Source organism: Macaca nemestrina, chromosome 7, assembly GCF_043159975.1.
Source record: "Macaca nemestrina isolate mMacNem1 chromosome 7, mMacNem.hap1, whole genome shotgun sequence".
Lineage (NCBI taxonomy): Eukaryota > Metazoa > Chordata > Mammalia > Primates > Cercopithecidae > Macaca > Macaca nemestrina.
The window spans coordinates 165,231,356-165,252,528 of NC_092131.1; the positions used below are offsets into that span (position 1 = coordinate 165,231,356).

A 21,173-nucleotide genomic window follows, 5' to 3' on the forward strand; every position below is an offset into this window, starting at 1 on the left:
TTTTTGTCGTTGGAGCTGGTTTGGATCTGGGGCTGGCCGTCCCCTTTCGCCCCCACCCCCACCTCGGCCGCCCGAGGCTTTTCTTCCCTCTCCTGCCTCTTCCGCGGCGGGGCTCGAGGTTCTCTAGGTGTTTCTATGACTACATTGTGTGTGTGGGAGGGTCAGACGTGGGGGTTGCCCGCGAGAGGGCCGTTCCTGGGCGATCATTTATCAATGTCACCCACATAATGATCCTCTCTGCAGCCTCCTATTGATGAGGATAATTACATTAGCTCAGAGTGACTGATCAATGAAAACCCACCACACAAAAACTTCTTTACTCCTCTATAATACCAAAAACCGATACAGAAATAACATAGAAAGCCTGATTTTCTTTCCCTTCCCTGTCCACCAATGGATTCTGCCCCCTCTGACACCCCCCCCCGCCACCCCCCCCCCAAAAAGGACGGAGGAGTAGAGTAAGAAACTAGACCCAGGTTTGTTTCGTTTAAAGGAGGATGCAATTCTGTTCGTGAATGCATTTTCTCTAAATGTTGGCTTCATCCCTCCTTTGGTAGAGACTATCAACGGATTTGCTAATGTGAGTTGCTTTCAGACTAGTCTGTGGTTTTGCTTTTTATTTCTTTCCTCCCCTTTGGGCATTTTTTTTTTTTTTCTGCTTCAAAAAAGGAGATAATTCTTTCTACAAATATCTAGTAAAAGAAATTCCTCTAGGTCCTCTTTTTAAAAAGCGTTTGCCTAAGTCGGGTTATCTTTTGTCTTTATCACTTCATAAAGTAGAGCAATTAAAGATGTGATGTTGCATGGGCAGAAAGGGTGGATCCATTATACGGCGACATAATACGCCATATTCTAGCATGAAAGTTTGAAGCTAAATTACGATTTCGCTTTTTCTAGACTAAAAAATCAATATTTTCTCAATTAAAGCGAATTTTAATGCTTTACTTGCTAGTTGTTAAAGGCGCTGTAAATTTTATTGTAATGCTTCTTGACTTCGGAGTAGATGCAGGAGATGGGATGATTCTCGTGGTCTTTTTCCTCTCGGGGAACCTAGCCCAGGAACATCCCATGGTTTCATATCAAATTGAAGCAACAAAGGTAAGAAGGGTTCTGAGAGGGACGGAGCAAAAGGTGGAGAGCCCGCCAAGGAAGCCCACCAGCGCCAGAGGCCATTGTCTTGTATATTTTCACCTCTCTGTGTCCTGCCTCCTGAAAGTGACAGAGGTGTCCATTTTACTCTAATCTTTCTCAAAGGGGAGCACGTTCGACTCACATCTGCTCTTTAATGGTCAGAAAAGGAGTTGCATTTGGGGAGCATTCTAAACCCTTCCCAGGGTCCCCCTGTTCTCTTCCTTCTCCTTATTTAACCAAATGCTAACTCGGAACTGGCTCTTTCACCAATTTGGCCATATTTTATGTGTTCTGGCTTCTATACCAGAAATCATTCGCCACCCTCAGGAGCATGCCCTGTTTACAGACGTTTTCTCCTTTCACAAGTCCCACCTAGTAAAAGTTCCCGCAGAGAATTAACTGTGGTGTGTTAATAGCCCAGGTCTGCTACTGCTCTCTTCTGCAAAGCTGAAATCTGGTAACGAGGAATATGGCATTGAACTAATGCTGGGAGCTGTTCAAGGTCAGCAGAAGCCCAAAGACTGGAGAATTCTAAGGCCCAGTGACTTGATGGGAAGCAAGGTAGTGAAACTTGCAGAAAGTAAGGCAGAGAGGAGGAGAAGAAAATGAGGCCAGGAGGGAACATAATGAGAGAAGAATAGGACAAGGCAGAAAAATGAGCCTTTGGGACCTCTTTATAATTTAAAAAGAAATAATAATGAAGGGAAATTGAATATCTAAGGCTTGCTATTACATTTTTTTTGAGGCCAATATCCGTTTAAGAACAAACCCTCAGAGATGACAGGAAGGGCCTGGGTTTCCAAATGGAACTACTCACAAAGTTCCTTTTGCAGTTCCTTCTTCTGTTAATTTGCTGGGAATGAGAAGACTAGGGAAAAGGCGATGTGTGTGGTGTACCAAAGGCTTAAGTAAGAGTATGATGGGAAGGGGCACCTAGATATAATGAGGCTGCTGTTTTAAGCTGAATAGAAAAGAGGAGAAGAAAGAAAAAGCCACACAACACCACAATACACTTTAAAATAATTCTCACCCACCTGTCTTCCTTTTTCTCTAACCACACACTATATTGAATAGTACACATAGGTGGGGGAAATTTCTAGTTCATCACCTTCTGTCTGTAGACCCACCAACGGAGCCCCCTTCCCTTAGATTCCTGACATGTAAGCCTAGACCACGGCCTTTTTATCAAGTGAGTGGGGCTTTGTTAATGTATTTGTACTTTTCTGCTTTCAGACTAAGTTTCTCGCTTTGGAGGAGGGAGGAGATGCAAGAAAGGAGGGGGAGGGGAGCAGAACACAAAGACTTTATCTAGTTCTCACCAAGCAGGTTTCAAAATAGGAACTTAATGGGAAGAAAGACGAAAGAATTTTAAAAAAAAAATAAGAGGGGCGTGAGAATTGTTTATTACAAGTTTACTTGTCTGGAAGAGAGGTGATTCTGTGGATATTTTTCCCTTTGAGGATTCTGTTTTCCTCTTATTGAAACATTTTCAAATTTTAATCCTTCAGCAGACCAAACCTCAATATAAATATGACATGGGCCACTGGCAAAAAAACGAACTTAAACTCAGTGCTTAGAGGGGAGGAGGTGTGGGGAGGAGAGAGTCCTTTCTGATTAATAACTAGCAGGGTAATGTTGAGGGCTTTTTCTGCCCGATTGCCTTTTTGAATTAGAGCCGATTTCTTCACACTTCACTAGTGCCTGTCTCCTTTAAAATGACTGGCAGATTTGTTTCTCTTTTTTTTTTCTCTCCCTGAGACTTAATGATGTAAATTTTCTAATTAGTTGAATCATATTGCTTAAAGGCCTAATATTTACCATGTAAGAAATGATCATCCAGATTTGGACCCCTTGAAATATTCTAAGAAATAACATTTGGCTTTTAGGTTGAGGGATGAAGAGGAGAAAGCTGTATTACGGGAAGCTGTTTAGAGAAGAGAAGGCATAAACCCGGCAACATGTTAAATTAATAGTTGAAGTTGAGCTGGGCTCACACCCCAAGTCCGCTTTTATTTTTCAATCAGCGAAGATTTAATTGGCAGCCCTCAGGCTGGGCGATCTGATATTTTCTCATTAGTTTCCCATCACTAATCTTGAGTGTTAGATTGGCTTAAAGGTTGTCAACATTTGACCAATTTTATTTAAGGAAAAAAAAAAAAATCATGCATTATGGCTCCTGGACGTGAGATCTGCAAATAAATCCTGCTTGGATCAGCGGAACTAACAGGCGAAAAAAATGTTGACTATTCATCGTCGCATTTAATAAGTTGCATTAATGTATATTTCAAGGCTAGAGAGAGAGATGATACATGTGGTGCGTAGATGCCGATGAAAAGAAAGAGGTGAATGGGGAACGGGATGCACTATAAGCGGGATGGGTAGGTAAAGTGAGACGTAGACGCATTTCGAACCGAGGGTAAATAATCCAAGTGGAATAGCTGTTGAGGATTTAAGAGCTACAATCCTCCCTCCCTTTCCTTTTGCAGCTGCGTGAAACTGCCAAGCCTGTCTTGCAAGCACAGAGTGGCTCTGCTGTCTAGTCCAGAGCTAACATCAGAGCGCCCCCTGCTGGCCAGTAGAGCAGAACGCTGCGGGTCAGCCCCCTGCGAAGCAAATCGGGTTTTTCTGCGCACCCCACCTTTCGCTGACTCCTTCCACTGCCCTCGCGTCCATTCTCCAGCAAAACCCCGCGGCAGGGAAATGGCTTGTCAAGGACTGAACATTTAAATGAATAAATAATAAAAATAACAATAAAATGCGAAGGAACCCCCCACCTTCACTTGGCCTCTGGGGAATCCAGTATCAAAAGCCTTGGCAAAGGGACACCTTTCCTTTTTCTACGTCTCTTTATTCTCTGGGTTTTCGCTACAGTTTATTTTTCCCGCCGAACTGCAGATTCCGAGTCCAAGGAAATGTTTTTAATAGATGCTGTAGATGTTTTAAAAATGGATATCTGATGGGGAAACAGGCCAATACAAAGCAATATTTTGCGTCCTCACAAAATTAAACTCCCAGGAAACTCGCACTGGTTGGAAAAGTCTTGAGGGATAGCTTTCGGAATTCAGACGGTTCCTTGTCCGGAATGACCCTTTCCTGCAACGCAAAGCAATACCAGACCCTGTCCGAATCTTTTTTTTAAAGCAAAAAACGTGTTTAAAAGTTGTCACCGTAGCTGCACACACCACACACACACACACACGTCTTTTCCACGGGTGTGTCTATTCTTTCTTGGGTCGTACTTCTCAATTTTGCTGGAAACGGAAAAGGTAGCTGAAGTGCACCAAAACTAACAACCTATGTCTTTGACATTTGATCTTACTAGAGTGTTTCACGTCCAGTGCAAGGTGTGAGACTGCTACCATTTGAGAGAATTTTGGTTCTTATTCAACGGTTCGGTGCATGGAGGCATTTTCTTGGTTTCCCAGTTAATCTGCCGCGGGATTTATGAGCACCACGTAACGCGAGGGCGCACAGGTAACGAGAGCCGGAGCTATCTCAGGCTGGCAGCCGCACCGCCTGCACCGCCAGCCTCCACTCTTGGGAAAGGCGCTGGCAACGCAGCCCTGACTCGGAAAAGTCTTCTGACCGCAACTAGACCCCCACATAAAGAGTGTCAATCTACATTGCGGAACGACTTTAGTGTCTGAGGGAGTTTTTGGTTTTGCTTTTCAAAGTACCGGATTTCAGGATTTTGTTAAAATAGTGCTCAGAAATGAGGCGCGGGGGAAGGCACACGGGCAGGGAGGGCAGCAGGGGAAAGGTGTGTCTCTGGACTTTCATTTCTTGCCAGAGTAGTAGGATTTTCTGGTTTAAAAATCCGTGCTCCTCTGTCGCTTCTTCCCAGAACCCCTGTGTCACCCCTTCTTCAACCCCCATCCCCATCTCTAGAGACGCTCCGGGAGGGGACAGGGACCCGGCAACTCCCTAGAACGAGCACTCCTAGGGCAAGGCAGAGGTGGGAGACAGCCCGGTCTTCAGGCCAGTGAAGTGATGCCTCAGTCTGATTGTGTTTAAAGATTTGCTGGGGCTATTGTGTGACAACTGAGGTAAAGTTAAATATTTATACTCCAAGCTGTTACATTTTGGGGGATCTGTTTAGAGGAAGTCCACTGGTTTCAAACTGACTTTAAATATAAATCCTGCTCTGGGGAAGCAGAATCTGCTGCCTGCCACTGGGGTTGACTTTTTGAAAGGTCTCTGTGAAGCTCAGAAGTGGAAGGGAAGTTATCTGCAGACCATATGGATCTATTCAAATATATAGTATATACGTATGTGGGTATATATGAAAAATATCTCTATATAGTTATCTATGTATCTGTACAAAGACAATAAAGTAATAAAGACAAGAAAGGGGGTGTCCCTCATAGCAATTGAATCCAAATAAAAATATTTCTCTCACATATAAAGAAAATATGATCATCTCATTGTATTGTCTCTGTTTGACTTAATGAAATTTGGAGACATTGACAGTCTCGTCAATGTTCCAAGTAAATTAATGTGAAGGTCCTTAGGAAGAGACGGAAAACACCCCTTGCCATTAATCTTAAACCACTTGAAGATTATGATTAAAAGAATGGGATCACTAAGCATTACCATCTCAAGTAGCTGTTAACTGCCCCCATCCCTTTATTGTGGCAACAAAATAAACTCTTCACTAAGAATGATGTTTCTTCCTTTTTTATCTTTGTTTTTGTTTTGCTTTAAGGGCAAAGAAGGGAAAACAGAAGCAAAGAAAACTGTTTCGAAAGTCTTGGAATTGCTACTGTTAAAAGGCTGCGGTTCATTTCTGATTTCCTCATCTTTTGCTACAAAGGAAAAAGAAATCCAATGATGTGTCTACGTTTGATGAGAAGAAAACACGAACAACAGCAGCGTAGGTGTGTGTGTTTGTTTTTCTTTTTTCCTGGAAAAAATATTTTTAATATTCACCAATTAGCGAGTTGAAAGCTGTGGAGATGTAAAAGATGTTCGCTTGTCCACATCTATTTGTTGACTTTCGTCATCGGAGTTTTGTAGGCATTTGTACCAGATAGAAATGGAGAGAAAGAGAATTAGACACTTGCCAAGGAACAACAATATATACACTTTCAGGTAACTCCACCTAATCCTGTATTTGAGTGCTGATAGGGAGGAGGAGGGGGTGATATTTTCCCCTCATAAGCCCCCCAAAACCGTATTAGACAGAAAGAGGGGGTGAGAACTCTAGGACTGAGCATTCTGACAAAAAATGGAAGCAGCATCTCTCTGCTCCCAGGCCCCTAAGGAAGGACGCCCCCCAAATGTGCAAAAGCAGTTATGTTTTCCTTTAGAGTCTTGAGTTGGGTGGACCTTTGAGAGAGATACACAGTCATTAACATTTTAGAAACAAAATGCAGAAACGGAGGGCAGTGGCTAACAGAAAATAAAAACATGCTAAAGATTATTCTTGAAACACCGCAAATTTCCAGATGCCACAAAAAACCAATGCAAACGCACCCCCTCCTAACTGAGCAGACAGACCCGGTGAGGGTTCCAGATGAAAGTGGAATTGGAGATCTGAACTCCGCTAGAGCCATGGGAGATGTTACCCCGAGGCTTCAGGAAGGGAGGTAGGGGACGTCGCCCTCCTTCCAGCCCGCGGTTCCCACCTGTTCCCTCCGCCCCAAGCTGGGGCGCGGGAGAGAGCAGGAGCTGGAGCGATTCCGCCCACAGTCTCCAAGGGATACCCGGTGCTACTGCTGCTCCTACCAAACCCAGAAGGAAACCCAGATAGGCCCCCAGAGGCCAAACCCCTCCAAAAGGACCGAAGCTCCCGGTCCGAGGCATACGCAACGGCCTGCCCTGTTCCCTGGCCAGGCTCCCACGCCCGGCTGGACAAAAGGCTCACAGGCCACACTGGTCCCGGAGCCGCCGTGAAAGGCGATGGAGGGGCCAGTCTCCTCGCCGGCTCTGGTCCGTGTGTGCGCGCGCGCGCGTGTGGAACACGTGCACTCGGTGCGGGCCTCCGGCCGCAGACGTCACCTGGGGAAGTTCACCCCGGGGCTTCCCGGGCCCTGAACCCACCATTCCCGCCCTGTCGCCTCAGCCGCCCCCACCTGCTACCCAAATCCCGGGGCACGCCCGGACAGGTGTGCTGCCTCTAACTGGAAAGCTCCGGGAAAAGAGCCCCCCCAGGAAAGGAGGCGAGGCGGCGGGAGGAGGTGGGAGGGATAGAGAAGAGAGATGGTTCTTCCAGAGCTCAGACGTCCCTATCTTCTGAGAAACTGTCATCACGCTCAATCCTTACACCCTGGTCTACCGTATCCAAAAAGCAGACATTGATTCACGGAAAAATCGGGTTCTCGAAAATACAGCGATTTGACGCGGACTCCTGAGACCTGCGCAGGCGTTGCTTGGGTTCAAAAGTATGATTTTAATTTTCTTAATGAAGGCGCGCTCTAGAGCTCAGCTGGTAATGGCTGTGTTGAGTTTAATAGACTTCTGTCGAACAGAAAAAGACGGATAAGTAATCTGCTCTAATGCAATTATTTTCCCAGGTTCGAAAGTCATTGTGCAGAGAGGGCAGGAGTGAATTAAGGCCCCGGGGACCGCGGACGCCGGGCCAGGAGACCGCCTGAAATATGAGCCGAACCTGTTTTGTGAGATGCACTTGGGTTTGGGGGTCAGGGTCGAAGGCTTCAAAGCCCTTGGTCTGCACGTGTGAAAAATCTCTCTGTCTTCCTCCCTCCCTCCTGCTCCTCCTCTTCCTCTCTTTCTCCCTGTTCCGCTTTCTCCTCACCTTTCCCAGAATTGATGCTAATTTCCTCTCCCCCTCCTCTATTTTGCTTGTCTTTGTGTATTTCATGCTGATCCATTTAGTACAAAGTATTTCTCTTAAACACACACATAAGAGACTGTGTGTGGGGGCTGACTGTGTCAGCCCAATCACCTTTTGAAACCCAAGAGAATTGGGATGTTGAAGATAGTGAGGACACTGTACACACATAGACAATGTATTGTGAGGGTTATTTCTATGCCAGTAATGAGCCAGTCCCGGTCACTGTGCAAAAGTTTTAGCTTTAACACAAGTTATCATTCACAATATTTATTTGGCATTGTCCAAAGTCTTCTCAACTTCATTTGTTCAAACTCTTCTCAGCTTCAAACTCTCCGCTTTGCCAGGTGAACACAATCTCAAGCAGGCGTGATGTTTAAAAAATAAAAATATCACAACTCATAATTTCCCTTCTTACAGAAAAGCCAAATCGATGCAAAAAAAAAAAAAAGCCCTTCATTCTCACCTGGGCGAAAGAGTTGGAGACAGGGCAGGCCGCCCGGCCAGAGGAGTGGGCACTGGCAGCTGAGCTGGTACTCTAGAGTCCAGCACCCTGAGCCCACCTCTCTAGGGTGAACCTCCGCCCGGCCACTCCAGCCCCCCTCTTCCGGACAGCCCCTCTCCCCGGTGCTGGAGAACAAAGAAAGTTCTTGGGATTGAGGCACAAAAAGGGTTAAATGAACCCCAAGCTGTAAGTGTGTCTATTCCAGACCCCTAGGTGAGGCGACAGTAGCTGGGTCTGATGCGCGTCTCTGAGCTCCACAAACTGACTTGGTCTAGGGTTCCTTAGCTTTGTACACCCTCTTTCTCACTCCCCCCATTACACACACACACACACACACACACACACACACACACACGCATGCGGTGACCTAGGCACGTGTGTCCACAAACATCCACAAAGCTCTGTAATTGCTGTCTCTTCTTCCCTGACCCGATCCTATCCCAGTCCTTCCTACCCCGCTGCCCTCGCCCGCCTCCACAGCAGCTGGACTCACACAAAAAAGGGAAGAACATTAAAACAAGCAAAAATCCATTTGCAAACCCCCCTCAAATCCCCCCGGCTGAGGAGGAGCACAGCTGGCTCCCCCGAGGCAGGAAGTTGGGGTGCAGCAGGCCAGGGAGCAGGGTTCCTCCCGGCTCTGGGCCTTGCAGTGCCACCTCTCACAGAGCGTGGGGGTTGGGTGAGGTGAAGGGGTGCTTTTCACTTTCCCCTCCCCCACGCTCTTCGCGGGCTTTTGGGAATGGAGTTAGGAAGAGATCCCGTCTTCAGGACCCCACGACTCTCAGGACCTGGAGAAGCAGCGTAGGGCGGGCGCCTCCGAGCTGCCACAGTGGGACTGCACCGGAACCCACGTCCGCCGGCGAGAAAGTCTGCACCGAGGACGGCCGCGTGGAACTCCTGCAGGGCTCAGCTCGCAGAACCCTTTAAAGACAGAGAAGCTCGCTGGGCAGTGCTCAGGCCCAGCCCAACCTAGCAGTCTAGCATTTGGGTGGCACCAGGATGGAGGGCTGCCTCTGGCTCCAAAAGCAGGTTTGGAATGCAGGAGAAAGGGTTACTGTCAGAGCCAGTCTCTCTCCTCTCTCCTCTCTCAAGAGCCAGATTTAGAATGCAGGAGAAAGGGTGACAGAGCCAGTCTCTCCCCTCTCTCCCCTCTCCCCTCTCCCCTCCCCCTCTCTCTTTCTCTCCCACTCCCCCTCTGCCATTCCTAGATCTCTCTTCCCACGCCTTCGGAGGACATGCCTGCAGGAGCTGCTGCCTTGTTTTGGTGACCTGGGAGATCAACAGCAAGGACCCAGAAACACCCACAAGCTCTAAGTGGGTCTAATTTTGCTTTTGAAAAGTAGTAGGAGAGGAAAGAGACTTTATTACCAAACCGTGAGTTTTCCAAGATGGTCCCCCTCAGCCAAGCAAAGTTGAGAAGGGTTTGACAGAGGCTGAGGACAAGACAGTTCCCTCCTAGCCCCTTCCACACCCCTACAAGAAACCTGGACGGAGCTTCCCCACCAGCTGAGGACTCCTTGTAAAGGCGCCTTGGGGTCCCCACCTGTGCCACTTACCCAGATCACCAGGGCCTCTAGGATCTCAGACCATTCTCATCCCGGAAGTAGCTGACTAGATGAGGTCAGGTCGGGGAAACACTAGGAGGCCCAGTCAGTTTTGCTTCTCTCTCATTTACCCTCCTCTTTTAAAGGTCAGTGGAGGAAAGGAGTTTTTCTTTTTCTTTCTTTCTTCTTTTCTTTTCTTTTTCTTTCTTTTGCAGTAAATCAAATGTATAATTGCATTCACATAGAATTAAGAAGTCAAACATATCTTTTCTGCAAATGCACTTAGACATGTTTAAAGAGGGACTGCCCTGAACATAGTCAGTTTTTAAAGAATGAAACAGTTAAATAAAGCTTTAAAGATAAATGTGAAGAGTGCCCAGTATCCCCTTCCACTGCCTTTACATAAATTAGGTGGGTCTCAGGAATATCTCAGGTGTCAAGAGTTCTTAAAGCTAACTAACCAATACACAAAAATAACAGATAATCACATGTTTAAAGTAAGTTACCCTCACAGAAGTTAGAGGTGAACGCCTAACTGCAGAGTGAAGCTTTTCCTGCTTCTTTATTTATCCAGGTCTCTTAATTTTAAAACAGATTAAATAATCTGCTCAAAAGGGTTGACACTGCCCAGCAAAACAGAGTGAAGACAGTTGTTCATACTTTGAAGCTGATCCAAGAGCCTTGGGAGTTTTTGAATTTTTAAACGAAGTGTAAATAGAATAAGGTCACAGGTTATTGACAAGATCAAGTTGCTTAACTCAATTATCAAAATTTTATTTCAAAATTATGTTCAATTTGATTCTCCTGCTTTGCTCTAAAAGATCTTAGAAAATCCAATAGGAGCAGACAATTTACATTGTGTCCTATGTACTGTGGCTTATTTGTAAAATTATTTTGTGATACACACACACCCACACACACACCTTCTTTAATGTTTTTGAGGAAACCAAGTCTTTCCAATTAGATTTAGGAACACAGCTATCACACTAATTCAAAGGCAGTTACTTTGAAGATTCAATGATCATCAAATTTTAACAATTTTCTAAAATATGTCTAAATTTCTAAACTGCAAGCAGGACCTGCAGGCTGTTCAGAATCCAATTTTCTGGATATTGGGCATGCTGTATTCAATGTCCAGCTAAATTCAGTGTCCACCTATCGAAATGCTAGATAAGAGTGCAATTTGTAAATATATATCCTACAACTCATTTCTAACATCGTATCTTAACATTCTCCTATGCATTATTTAATAGATAACCAAACTCTTTGGATTAAGGCTCATGCTGCCACATCTGGAAATGCTTCCTTTGCATTACCCATCACCACCTCCTCACCCCGCCCCAGCCACCAGTGAGAGAAATAGCTGAAGCCTCCCCTTCCACCATTATATGATAGCATCAGCTTTTAATCAGTGAGAGGCACTCCCATTTAAATTTACAGGATGACTCTTTATTTCATTTATCTTTTCTTTTGGAGGAAAGTGAAACAAGAGCACCACCCTTATTAATTATAAGATTGATGGGGTGAAAAAAGCCAAATGAATTTGGCTTGCAAATTCTTAGTCTAGGTATGAATATTTATGACTGTGCCAGGAACTGCAGTCATGAACCCTGGGTATCAGGCATGGGAGACAGTCAGCCCAGTGCATTCAACGAGGGTTCAGTCTCCCCAAATCTGACATGACATAAATGGAAACATTGAAATTAGACACAGGGTGGGCTCCCATTAAATCAATTTATTTTCTTTCTTTTTCTTTTCTTTTCTTTCTTTTTTTTTTCTTTTTTTTTTTTGTGGCTAGTCTTGCTAAACATGAACTTGCTTCCAGTAGCTTCCTTCATAAGCTTTAAAAACCTTTTAAAGTGAAGGAAGACATTTATAGATTTTGTGAAGAAAATTTTTGTTTTCCCCACTTGATATTCACTTATGTTTCAAAGCAAGTTTATCTGCAAAATATTTGTGACATGCAGTTAAAATTTTTTAAACTATTTTTATTCCGTTTAAAAATATTGGAAACCTAAAATATCCCGGGTATAGGAAGGATTTAAATAGACATGATTCAAGTTCAATGCAGAGAGAAATGAGAGGGAAAAGAAAACAGCAATGGGAGAGATGAAAAGACAAGTTTTCTATTTATTTGCTTGTTTTCCTTTTTATGCACCAGACTTACTCATGCGTTTTCATTCCAAAGTGAGGAAATTTAAATGAAGGTGGAGGCAGAAAGCATCAAGGTAGAAAGGAAAGGGTCAAAACAAGGATTTAATAATTTGAAGACAAACTATATTCTCTTCTTTTCCTCCTCGTGATTATACATTTAAGAGTTTTGTAGTGCTTTGGAAAAGATGCTGGGGGTTTGAGATTTAACGAGCTCAAATACTGCCTCATCACCGGTTTCTTTTCTGTAAAAGAAATGTTGAGTGGGAGCTGACCCAATCCTGTGAAAATGGTTCATTCTGACATCAGAGCCAGCTTCGCACATACATTTTGAAAAGGAAGACAAGTTGTTTTCAAAACAGAAATGCTAAGCATTCTAAAAAGCATAAGCAATTTAAAAAATGCTCCTCAAATTTCCTGAAAAACTCCCAACGACATATATATATATTTCACAATTGTAAGTGGATATTTGTGCTAAATTGATGCTTTATGTATATCCTGTCTCAATTTGTCTGTTCACTGTAAAGATATAATTTTTTTAAGAAGCGATACCACTGACAACAATTTACTTAAATTCACAAACCTTAAAATTGATGCCTCTCCTATCAATCACATTCAGTAGATACAGTAAAACACATTCAACATTTGTATATCAATAGTGGCACAGACACAAATCTGTTTTGTTCAATTTGAATGCTCTTCAACATGTCATTTCATATTTTTCTGGAACATGTTATGGGTTAGTCATCCTGTTTCAGCTGATTGTTAAATCCTTAACCTAATGAAAATTCAAAATAGAACATTTACTTGTCATGAGTTTCAGAGCTGAATAGTGGACTTTAGGAACAATTTGGACAACTTCTCTTACCATTCCAGCGAAGAATTGGAGGCCTAGTGATGGCAACTGACCAGTCCAATTCATAAAACTAGTTAGCTCTAGTTTCTGACAAGATCCCAAAGCTTTTAACTTAGGGCCAATTTTTCTTATTATATGGTGCTTTCCCATTTTCTACCCTCTATAATCAAGTAGTATTTATAATACTATATGCAGACTTTTTTACTATTATTTTTCCTTCCAGCACATTGATAATGAAATTTTTATTAAATAACAAGAAGAGAGGGATGGGTCTGTCTGCTGATATGAAGATCTGTTTTTGATCTGTGATGCTGTTTTAATTAGGCAAAAACGAGATCTATCCTCTACCTGCAGGATAAATAGATGCCAGTATTGGCACAAAAACAAACTTTGTATTTATAGAAATACCAAACTTCTCTATTTATTGGTTACAGTCAGCTCAGTCAATCAAGCTAAAACCAGATATAAATAGAAATAACTGAGAAAGATAATTCAAAATCTCTGAAGAATGTTCACCAGGAATATTTAAAAGGATACCAGAGTTCCTTTTAACACTAATAGCTGGCTTCTAGGTAACCTTCCCACCTGGCTCTTCTCTTCACCCCAAATTGAATCCTACACATGCTCCATATTTTTTATATTAAGAAGTCCTATTCATGCCTGAAATGATCTTATGTTTATGATGGCCCCTTCTGTCAAATTGTTATTTCTGTAGCCTGCTGTCAGAAGCGTCACTCAAAGTTTCCTTTCTACCTCTCTTTACCCTCTGTTATAGTAACTTAGAAGGTCTAATCCAAGTAGAACCTACTTCACCTATAAAATGAAACTAGGAGAACTTTTTTCATTTCCTGTCACCTACCTCTCTCCCTAACCATCGCCCTGCACCCCCCAAGCTTTATCTTGATTCTGTTTGAGGCTGTTCACTGTTTCTCCTTGTGGTAAAATTTTTCATCCAAGCTGTTTCTCTTAAGTTTCGAGTACCTAATTTTTGTGAGAAAATGCATGTATAAATATTTTGGGCATGTTTTCTGAATCTGTGCTACTTAGGTTAATACTCAGGCAAGAAAGAAAACAACAGTGAAAGCAAAAGACCCTCCAATTACAGAAAGTTCTGGAGCAAAAAACAGCAGATACTTGATTTTTTTAAATATAAAAAATAATATATCAAACTTGTTGATGTTTAAAACTTTTTTTCTTTCTCAGTGGTCTCCTCTCTGCTATGTTTCCATTTCATGATTTTTGTATGAATATGATAAATGGTCATTAAGTCTAACCAGTTTTATTTAATGTTCATAAAAACTGGTAGGTTTTCAAACAGATGTGGCCTGATATGGTTCAGTGAATTTAGTGGACTTCTCGTATAAGTGAAATAATAACCATACGGAAGATGAATTTTATACCCTTGTTTACCTCTTCCAGACTCACCCTTATTATAATTACAAATAGTGTTTATTATGTATTATGCAATATACATACCATTGTCCAGAGACCGCACAAAACTTTAACTTAATCACTGCCATCTAGAGTTTATAATCCAAGAGCACCAATGCCAAAAACTACAGGGAAACACGGACACATAGAAAGGGCACCATGATAAATATATCTTTTTTTAATTAAAAAAAAGCAAATATAATGGAGCCTAGCTTATGAATGAACACATTTTTATCTTTTCATTTAAATATTTTCTTCAGATCCAAGTAGGTGGTTGGGAAAGAGAGAATAATTTATTGCATTTATTTTCTATCAACTAGGGATGACTTTGGACAACAGCTCTTCCCCTTTTAACATTTTTAAGAGACTGGCAAAGAGAAGAAGGTGGCAACCAGAGCTGCCTAAGTGGAGGGAGTACACACAGGTTTAAATAATGAAGGCAGGAGACATCCCTTTACAGTCAGACTGCCTGGATCTCAATGCTGGCTCTGCCTCTCATCAGCTAGACGACCCTAGGCAAACTCATACTTCCAAACTTCTCATAGGGCTTTCACATGCTCACCAAAGGAATTAACGAATGAAGAAATTTATCCTAGTACTTGGCTCATGGTGAGCAGCCAATAAATACCAGTTATTATTGTTAATGGGATAGTTATTATCCTATACCATCCCTACCCCCAAGCTTAGACAGGACCTCATGTAAACAATGCATAAAATTTTAACATCTTCTTTTTTTATTAATCATATAAGAATTCAACACTTCTGTTAGTATAGATTCTCCTTTTGTTCTATATCACGTAGGTCACTTCAATTGCTTATATATTTGCATCTGTATAGTTATCATTTAATATTCCATGTTTTAAAAAGACCCACACAGCATACATTTTTATGGGCAAGTCATTGAATAAATAGCTTACTCAATGGGTTTGTTGGTTTATTAGGTAATGGGAAGACCACTAGGCTGAGAGCCAGGAAAACTGGATTCTAAATATTTTTTTCCACTTATTAGCTCTGTAGTTGGGCCTCAGTTTCCTCACCTACAAAATAGGTTGGAGTAGAAAATATCCAAGGTCCATTCTGGCTTTAATAGTCAGGAATTCTACGACTCACATAGGAAACTTTTCCTAGCAGAATCTTTTTGCTTCCTTTCAAGTACATATTGAGAAATATTATGTGCCTGGCCCTGTGCTTGGCCCTGAGACTCAATGAGATATAAGTAGAGTTCTGTGTTCAAGAAATTTACAGTCTAGCAGGGTAACTAACATTACATTACAGTGTAATAACTGCTATTTTACAGGTAACTCTTCAGAATTATAAGACCTGATAGAAGCAACATCTAATGAAATGGAGGCAAATACATGACGAGGGAAAGAGAAGGAAAAACTTTGTAGAGGAACTGGCACCTCAACTGTCTTAAGGAATAAATAAGAATTAAGACAGAGGTGAGGAGAAAATCATGACAGGAGGAAATAGTATGTGTAAAGAAACAAACAAATGAAAAAGAGAGAGAGAGAGAGAGAAAGACAAGGCCATGCAGAAAACTGGTAGTTAAGCATGGCTGGAGGGCAGAGGGTATGTGTGACTGGGTAGAGACGTGGCTTCTCCCTCTTTGCTCTTCCATGTCTCTACAGTCAGTGTCAGTCCTATAGACTCCTTTGGTGTCAGTTACCTTTCATTGGCTGATGATTGACCAGTTTTCTATTTTTGACCCAGAACCTGCATTTGAACTTTAGACCTATACATTCAGTTCTCCAGTGACATCTCTATAGGTCAAGAGGCACCCTAAATTCGTGATCTTCACCCCCAAGGAAACACCTTCTCTTGTGTTCACTATCTTGGTAAATGGCATTACCATCCACCCAGTTGCTTGTGCTGGAGATTTGGGTTTTATCCTTGATACTTTTCTTCATCCCCAGTACCTCCACAAGGGGTATCAAATCCAGTCAATTTCCAAGGCCTAATAATTATGCCCCTAAATGCATCTTTAACCCATATGTTTCTCTCTGTTTCAGCTGCCACCACCCTAGTTTTATTTGGACTTCACCACTGGGGGTTCTGGAGCCAAATCTGATCTCTTCATATTCCTATTCAAAATCCTTTGATGGAAACCCGCCACCATTCTTAGGATGAAGTCCACATTTCTTAAAATGTTCTAAGGCCTTGATTGATTTCACTTCTGTCCCCCGATCTTCAGCCCCATCTGGGATCCCCTTATTCTCTTTAATCCAGTCATGCTGTCTGCCATTACATCACTCAAACAGTATAGCCTCGTCCTACCTCAGGGCTTTTGCATATTCTGTTTCCTCGGTCTGGAAGGTTCTTCTTTCCTCCACCGTCCCCCATCTGTAACTTAGCTAACTGCTATTCATTTCTCAGATCTCAGTTTAAATGCCACTGCTGCGGGAGAATTTTTCTTGACCATTTCCCCTCTAGATTAAGCTAGATTCTCTATTCTCATAATAACATTTAAATTTTCTTTGCATCACTATCACAGTAATACTCATTAACAGTCATTTTGTTATATTTGTGATATCACACTAGCTTCATTAATAGTTAATTATGTAACGATCTGTTTAATGTCTGTTTCCCCAGCTAGACTATGTGTTCCGTGGTGACAAGGTCGGGTATCTTTGGTTCACTATGGTATCCCCAATGTCTAACAAATATTTTTGAAGGTAAAAGAAGATGAAAGGGAGGGAGGGAGAAGTCAAAAAATATATAAGGCTTGAAAAATGCCCTTTGGATTTAGCAACTAAGAGGTCATGGATGACTTCAGAGAAGGCAGTTTCAGTGGCGAGGCATGGGTAGATGCAGATTGAAGTGGATTAGGAACAAAAGGGAGGTGAGAAAGTGAAGACAGTGGGTGTAAACTAATTTCAAGAATCTTAGTCATGGAAAAAAAGCAATATGACAGTAGATAAAGGAAAGATGTAGGATCAGGGGATGTTTTGCTTTCTAAGATGAAAGAACTGAGCTTATTTCTATAGTTGAAGAGAAAGCAATAAAATAGAAGATATATAAAGTAATGGAGATTAAGGATACAGAAAAAAAAGAAAAGAAATTAATGAAAGAATATTAGAGGGTTGTAGTAGAGGCTGGGATTTAGAGCATATAAGCTAAGTTCTTTAAAAGTTAAAAGTCACCTCCTCAATGAGACATAAAGAAGGAAAGTAAAGGTAGGCATATGTATGGATTAAATGGAGGTGTGGGGCTGAGAAAATAATGTGGATGCTGCTTGATAACCTGGATTTTCTCCCAGTTGTAGGAGGCACTCAGAGAAAAGGGATGGTAGGGAAGGGACATAAAGAGAGAGGTAAAAGCTTAAAATCATTGTTGAGGGGAATAGGAGAGGGAGCTGATCAGGATCAGGTCATAAGATTGCTGAACCTTGCCAAGGGAGATTTGTGGTGCCAACCATCCATATCATTGTGTAATTTTCTCCAGAAGTGCTCAGCAATTTCAGTGAGGGAGTGAGATGCTTGGATTCTTCTAGGTCTGAGAGTTTGCAGGGGAAGAAGAGTTTGGAAGTTAAGAATACCTGTTGGGGAGTATTTGAGCTAATAACCCATTGGGTCTAAGTTAGATAAAGAAGGAAACGAAGACACAGAGTGGGTGACAGGCTGAGTGTAAATTTAGGGACACAAGGTTTGGATATTTTCTTGGAGAAAAGAAGCTAAAGGTTCTGAGAGCTAAGAGAATGTAGGAGAGTGTAATGAGAGATTGTTACATCAGCATTTCAGATGGAGAGGTGGAAGTTTCCTCTTCTATGCAGAGGGAATAAGTAGATCCAGATCTGCCATAGTGATAGATATCGAAAGAGGGATCTTTACATCAGTCCTAAAAGGCATGACAACGTCCTCACTTTCTCTTCCCATTTCATTCTAGGAATTTCTTTTCTACTCCTTGGGCCAGATAACTGAAAGATGGCAAAGGAGAAAATGGGAATATGATTTATTCATTAGTTGTTTGTCAGTTCAAACCAATTCACTTCAATAAGTAGTTAATGCGTTAATACCAGCTACCAAGGTGTTGCTGCATGGTAGAGATTCGGTGTTTGCATTTGAGATCCATCATTCTGTTAACTTTGTGGAGAATACATTTGGCTGGGGCTGGGGAGTGAGAGTGGGCACAAGATTGGAGGCAACAACAATTTGACTTCACCATTTAATAAGGCTATAACTTAGGAGTATTTTACCTTTTGTGTCTTAATCCCTTCATCTGTATAATCGGAATGCTAATAGTATGCATCTTGTAGGTTCATTGGGAAATTATTTATTTATAAGGTGTTTAAAACATACCCTACAGATTTCACGGCTGGAGCAGAAAAAGTTATGAGCTTGGAATATCTTCAGTGCCTGAAAGTGAGGAAGTGCTCCCAAAAATATGAAGGCCTGTCAAAAGGTACACGAAGCCAGCTTGAAGAGGTTTCCATCAAAATAAATAAGGAAGTAATGGATTGTTGTCTACTGAATAGAACAGGAATCTGTGAGTCTATAATAATAAATAGATAAATAAATAAGAAGAGAAAGCTCTTGCTTTTACAGTAGTAAACCAGCTAATATAGAGGGAATAGTGAAGTTTAAAAAAATCACCATTTCCCAGCCTGGGCAACATGGTGAAACCCTGTCTCTGCAAAACAAAACAAAACAAAACAAAACAAAAGAAAACAAAAGACAAAAAAAAAAACCCACAAAAAATTAGCTAGGTGCACCTATAGTTCCAGTTACTCAGGAGTCTGAGTGGGGAGGATCATTTGAGCCCAGGAGGTTAAGGCTGCAGTGAGCCATGTTTGTGCTACTGCACTCCAGTCTGGGTGACAGAGAGAGACCCTGTCTCAAAAAAAGAAAAAAAAAAAGAAGAAAATCCCCATTTTGCAACATCACAGAAATTGATTCAGGCATGAATCATCAATGGATGCTAAATGTAGTAGAGCAAAGTTGATGAAGAACAGGATATTTATATGATATTGAAGTATCTCATCATAGATTATTTATTACACTAGGAAAAAATTATGCAGTGAAGAAAACAGACAATACCTTATCCAAGTGATCTAAATTAACATCACCAATAACGATGATGTGCCTCCAATGTGATACTGTGAAAAGTACATATTCTCACTTCTTGGTACTCCAGCCCTAAATGCACAACCTAAATGTAGTCATGTGACACATCACACAAATCCATATTGAGAGACAGTCTATAAAATATCCGGCCTGTATGCTTCAACAGAAAGGCCAAGTAATGATTCCACATTAAAGAAGACCAAAGAGACATGAAAAGTGTGATTTATCATCCTAGACTGGATTCTGTATTGGACAAATTTGCTATAAAGGACATTATCAGGGAAATAGATGAAATTGGAATACAGACTTGAGATTAGAAAAAAGTATCACTGTTAATTTTCTCAAATTTGAAGAACTAGAAATGGAAATATTATAGAGTGAGAAACTTATTGGATGTTTGTTAGAGAGAGTATCATGAAGGAAAACATGAGATTAAAGACACTGCAACTACCTGAGAGGCCTGTGTAAAATTGTGTAAGCAAAATAGGGAATCTAATATTGAAATATGCAAATCATTTTACTTTTAGAAACTTAGACTTCTTTGTAGAGCATTAAATTTTATGCTATATTAAGTAGAGGCAATGCTGTTTTGTACATAAAAACTATCTTTGGATTATTTACCTTTTCTTTCCGAAATTGTTGTCTTTTCAACTCCATCTTTAGGGACAGACAAATGATCAACTGAGTGGTATCATTAATAGAAGCACCAGTTTTAGAAGCTCTACTTCTGGAAGTAGAATAACAAGGAGGTGTAACCCAGAGTTTAAGATATCCACTGATAATGAGAGCATTTGAGTGATGGTAATTGGCAAGGAGAAAGACTTAAAGATCTATCTAGAGACCAACCCTTATACTCTAGGCATGCTGCCAGATAAAGACTAAAAACAGCACGTAAGATGGCAAGAAAAATACACTCTTTGGTTTCTTCATTGCCATAAAAGCCATTGAGAAGAGCTTAAAGAGATATGCCATTCCTAAATGGCAACATTAGACTTCTTGTTCTATGACTTGAGTGAAAAATTTTGCCATTAGGAAATGGGGAGAAGGAATGTCATCTTTAACAGAGGGTAGCTTTTTGGTCTATCTACTGATAGTCACCAAAAGGCACAGTAAGTAAGGTCACACAATGTCACCCACTTTGGTTCAATCCTGGTCTTGGAACTAGAACAGTAACTCAACAACACTTTGTCTTTCTTTTATGAAGACTCTTCAGCCTTGATGATAATGATTTAATTAGCAATGTGGGCTTGATTTTTGCACACCCACACAAGGTTTTGTATCACACAACAAACTTACAGAATGTAGCCACAGCTTCTTGCTCCAGGAAATGTCTATCAATTTAATTATTAAAACTAGTTTAATGTTGGTGCCTTGTAAGCAGGATCTTTAAGATGAAATGAGCCAATCCACATTCCATTATTTCACTGACATTTAACATAATCCTTGCAGCTGCCAAGCTATGCCTCCCAAATCTAAGACAATGAGTAAATGTTATCAGTTGAATCGGTGACTAAATGAGCTAAAATGGTTGCTTGACTAAACCAACAAGTCACTGGATACATCGTGAACACACTGAAGGAAATTGGAAGAAATGGAATTCTGGCTCCTGGGTCCCTAAAAATTGCTGAGTGTGTTTCCTTTTTTGTAAAATAGGTATATTCATATTTTGCCTAGATGTGTTACAGTAAAGATTAAAAAT

The 21,173-nt window shown here is 41.5% G+C and overlaps 1 long non-coding RNA gene across 1 annotated transcript in view; it reads left to right on the forward strand.

Moving 5' to 3' along the window:
- The first annotated feature begins 15,329 nt into the window (after nt 1-15,329).
- The window catches only part of LOC105492793 (uncharacterized), a 39,743-nt gene continuing 33,899 nt past the window's right edge, over nt 15,330-21,173 (forward strand). The window contains exon 1 of the long non-coding RNA XR_011606173.1: nt 15,330-18,812. This is a non-coding gene — a long non-coding RNA (uncharacterized lncRNA). The remainder of the gene's footprint in view (nt 18,813-21,173) is intronic.